We start from the raw sequence: 5167 nt of genomic DNA on the forward strand, positions 1-5167 counted from the left end.
TTTGTTTACAAATTTTAATTTGGAAATAATTTAAAAATGATTTTTTTTCTATTTTATTCTTGAACGAGCGGGGGTTGGAACAACACGACATCGTACTTGAATAGTTTCTCGGGAACGGACCATCGCCGCACCCTATGCAAGCATTAACAACTACGATATCCGACAGCCAGCGACCGCGATAAGATAGCGCCGTTTCGCTGTCATTCTTTGTAGTCATTATTCAAAACATACTAATTATAAAATAAAGAAAACTAATATTGAAATTTAGATGTACTAAACAAGTTGCCGCTTTTATTTCGTACGGGAAGTTATCTGTACATTTATTATTGCAGAAAATTTAACGTATAACACAACAGAAATACATTTGTAAGTGTGACTTTAACTCTAAAAAACAGAAACTGAATAAAAATATTTTGTTTGTGAAACGTGAGGAAGTTGCGCATATGGAGAATTTATTTTGACAGATTAGTAAGTTTTCTTTGGGCAGCATAAGGCACCAAAAATTTTGAAGTTGAACAACAACACAGGTTTTGGGAAAAATCACGTTATTTAACGCTATAGGAACACTGAGGACAGCTCTCCTACACCGCTGTGTAAATTGCCATGTTGTCTAGCAATCTGCTAAGCATTCTTTTTCTCTTCAAGAACATGGATATGGAGAGTGGTGTAAAGGGGTTGGACAAAAATTCAGAAATATCGCGAGAAATGCATTTTGGAACACAAATGCAGGTGCTAGCCAATCCTGTAGGCTATACTGTTGTATTTGTCCATTAACGACACTTGTGCAGTGCCCTCAGTACGTTGGAAGTGTGAGTCGTGTTCAGAACAGTGTTCTGTGCAGTTGTGAGTGCAGTGTGTCGTAGCTTACTTAATTCTGACGTGGGCACATTGTTGGTGCTCGCACAGTGGATGCTTCAGTGACCAAGGTAGCGGAGGTGTTTGGTGTTTCGAGAAGCTCTGTATTTAACATTTCTACCGCATCCAGAGAAGGCGGAGAAACACTATCCGCTAAATCACAACGCGGACGAAAGTATGTATTGAGTGATCGTGACGGACGGTTATTAAGGGGGATTGTGACCAAAAAAAAAGACGACAGGTGCAAAACACTCCGCATAACTCAATTCTGCACTCGCGAAACCTGTTAGATCGAAACAACGCGAAGAGTTTCCGCAAGCAGCGAACTGCAGGGCGAACTAGTATTCCAGAACCGGTCATCAGTGATGCAGATGCCCTTAACAGGCAAACGTGGTGCCGAAGCGGTAAAACCTGGACCATGGACGCGATGGAACAAAGTCATTTGGTCGGATGAGACTTGTTCGACAGTGTTTTCAATTTCTGGCTGATTTGGGCAGCCATGCCATGGGCCACACGTTTACTCTGCACTGTCGCATTGCTGCCAGAAATTATGTCACTATATTGCCAGTTTCATCCCAAGGTTCAACACTTCTTCTCCAGTGACGATTCCTAGACGCCAGGGCCCTGTTCACACAGCTCGCACCGTCCAAGACAGGTTTTGTGAACACGAGGCCGAAATATCGCGTCTCCCGTCGCCACCGCTGTCAACAGATCTGAATGTAACTGAGCATTTGTGGTCCAATTTGGAGAGAAGAGTGCGTAACCGTTACCCACCTCCATCGTCGTTATCTGAATGTTGCCACTATTTTCCAGCGGTATAAGATCACCTTGAAAACAATACAGGACCCGCATTTATCCGTTTCAAGACGACTGGAAGATGTTCTGAATGCCAACGGGCTTCCTACACCGTATTAGGTATGATAATGTACTGTGTTTTTTATTTTTGCATGTTTTTGCAACCTCTGTACATATAAAATACGATGTTCGTGTTACCCACATACACTTTCATAGAGCAGCATGTCCTATCAAGGTACGCTTTATAACAACAACAATGCCTCAGTAATATTTTTTATTTGTTATTTTAGTCTTTGGCTGCAATTTATTCGTAGTTGAATGAAACTATACAAAAAATAGAATTATTATTATAAAGTCGTCTTGTGGTCTACAGATATTCACTAATAACATTGAAACTGTGCCGCCCAACTTCTGAAAATTCAGATAACATACCATACATGTAGCTAACGAAAACACATGTTCGTAGTGCTGCTGTTGACTTATTGTTAACGTAAACACGCAGTAGTTTGATGATAATGTTTGGTTTGGGGGCGCTCAACTGCGCGGTCATCAGAGGCTGTACAAAATCCCAATTTTTACACCCATTAGAAACGGTCACGAATGATGATGATGATGATGATGATGATGATGATGATGATGATGAGGGCAACACAAACACCCAGTCCCAGGGCAGAGAAAAATCCCCAAACCAGCCGGGAATCGAACCCGAGACCCCGTGATGCAGACCCACTAGACCACGAGCTGCGAACACACAGTACTATATTGTGTTACCAGCACACTTTAAGTAGTATTGCAGGCAACACGCAGATAATTTATCAGCTGTTAGTACGCATTCACGAAGATTTTGAGATTAGTAAGTCCATTACGCCTCCTAACACCATAACATCTGAACCACACAAACGATCATGTTCGACAATATTTCTGGATGCGTTAGGTGTTCCCACCCCTCGCCATGTAAGGATATGACCAGGATCTTCGGACATGATCGTTTCAGGTGTTATGATGTAGGGAACTAAAATATTTTATTCAGACGTTATTGTGACACTGCATTTCATCTCCAGGGCTCAATTCGGCTCCGAATTCTAGTTTAAGGTTTTGTACTTTAATTGGTAAAAACGGAAGTCTCATAGGATGACTTTGTCGTCTGTCCGTCTGTCTGTCGGTCTGTCTGTCCGACTGTTACCACCTATGACCCAGACTGACACGGATTCGGATTCATTTATTTTACGATGATTCCTAGTCCTGAGAAACAAGGGCATCGACGACAGGTAATAGGCTCTAGTGTAGACTTCTTCAATCTGAAATGTCCGATAAGCAATGACGTCACGGCTGTTAAAATTTTCTAGGCCTGCAACTTTATCAACTTTCGCTCCACGTATTAGAGCAACGGTGATCCAACCATTACCGTGCTGCATGGTATCGTTGTTTCTAAGGTTAAATTAAGAACTCCAACACAGAACACTAAGGGACCATGCACGGTGACTTGGGCACGTACATGATTTTCAGTATTGATGGGAATATTGTCTGTTGCCTTATAGACTGTAAGGCGGGTACGCCTTCTCCTCCTGTAATATCTTGGCATCTTCTGTGTGAGCGGTCCAATGCTGTTGCTCGAGCGGCTGCAAGAAGACTGACACCTTCTTATCAAAATCATTACTTATATAGGCAAAACTGTTGCCTCTTTTTCTCAGAAACGGGTAGAGGTATCAAGTTGAAATTTGTGTCACATATTAATATTTATAGCCCTGGTGCAAAAAATTCAATATTCTAAGTCAGTGCAATCAAAAGAAACGGTCATTTATGTCACGTATTGTGACACCCGCAGTCTCATTGAAACTTATAGGTTACTTCCTGTCAGGGTAGAATCATGAAATTTGCCAGAAGGCAAGGTTCCACAGCAAAAAAAAAGTCAATTTGGGATTATATCACATTCAAAAATGTTTCTTTTGTCACTTTTTATCCGACTTCAACTTGAAATTAAATCAAAGTCTTGAAATCCCTGGGACCGACATCTTGCGAGTACCAATGCAAATACACGAAAACATCATCGAAATTCTCTATTTCCGCAGTGGATGAACTGTCGACATACGTAATCAAGTCTTTACAGAACCCTCAGTGTGAGAGTTCATTTTGCACCTGCTCAACTTTTTATGGGTGATAATGCGCTGGTAGAGGAGCTCTGGAAACCAAAGGAAATTCGGCGAATGGACTGGGTCGGCCACTCCCCCCCACTTAAATTCCTTCCAGGGTGTGTGGAATATGGTGGGAGTCGTATTGCACTACGTCCATAAGAATCAGCGATGATACAGCAGCCGGCGACGGTGGCCGAGCGGTTCTAGGGGCTTCGGTCCGGAACCGCGCGACTGCTACGGTCCCAGGTTCGAATCCTGCCTCGGGAATTGGATGTGTGTGTGATGTCCTGAGGTTCTTTAGGTTTAAGTAGTTCTGAGTTCTAGGGGACTGATGACATCAGATGTTAAGTCCCATAGTGCTCAGAGCCATTTGAACCATTTTTGATGATACAGCAGATGTCAACTGCGCTGGTGGAGAAAAGGAACGCCTTACCACAATAACTGCAAACTAACCTTGTCGTAACGGTGGGGGTCCTTCCAGAGGATGAATTGTACTCGTTTTGGCTGTACATATACTAAAATTGGAACGATACAGAGAAGATTAGCATGGCCCTTGCGCAAGCATGACACGCAAAATCGTGAAGCGTTCCACATTTTTAAATTTATAAAAAAATTAAAAAAATTGTCGTCCGTGGCGATCGCACACCATATTTATAACCACGGCCCGTCTTTTGCGGTGTCCTTCCGATTCTCATGAATCACGGTGACTTCAATTTGCAATTATTGTCTTTCGGTAAGTGTCATTTCTGTTCATCTCAATGCGTATTTCTTACAGTTACCTACCTTCTGGACCATAACGTACACTATCGCTCAAAAGTTTTAGACCGCCCTGAAAGTAAGATAAACAAAGCTAGTTATCAGATTCAAATAGGAATTAGCTATATTGTTTTCCCAGTGTGATGCTCAATATAACGTCTGCGAGTAGTGTTCCATGTGTTTTAAAAACCAATCGTTCAAAACGTAGCTTTCCGTTGTTCGGGTTCCAAGCATTGCGTGGCGTTGATTTTGCATTGTTGTGATACAATATAATCTTTCCTCACTATATGGCGTTCATAGGACGTCAACAAATATGTAAACATGTTTACAGATATGTAAGGAGCATGTAGTTATGCACTAGATATCAAAGAGTAGACTGGAGTGAGTGCTCAGTGCAAACATCGATCGTGGGACGAAGGAAGGAGCTTTCAACAGAAAAACGTTCTGCAATTCTGTCTTTACTTGCAGCCGGTCTTACTATGCGACAGGTAGCACGTCAAGAACAAATTTACTTTGGATATGTGTAGTATATCTTGCAGAGGCAGGCGGATGCTGGCCAGAATATGGACCGACCTCGAAAAGGTAGGACAAAAGTCACATCAAAATGTCATGAAAAATATATAGCAGTC

The 5167-nt window shown here is 42.1% G+C and overlaps 1 non-coding gene across 1 annotated transcript; it reads left to right on the forward strand.

The window, feature by feature from the left end:
• Nucleotides 1-4273: 4273 nt before the first annotated feature.
• Nucleotides 4274-4380, forward strand: LOC124803830. Its single transcript, XR_007017304.1, has one exon. It is a non-coding gene; the product is annotated as a U6 spliceosomal RNA (small nuclear RNA).
• Nucleotides 4381-5167: the final 787 nt, after the last annotated feature.

Source organism: Schistocerca piceifrons, chromosome 6 (assembly GCF_021461385.2).
Source record: "Schistocerca piceifrons isolate TAMUIC-IGC-003096 chromosome 6, iqSchPice1.1, whole genome shotgun sequence".
NCBI lineage: Eukaryota > Metazoa > Arthropoda > Insecta > Orthoptera > Acrididae > Schistocerca > Schistocerca piceifrons.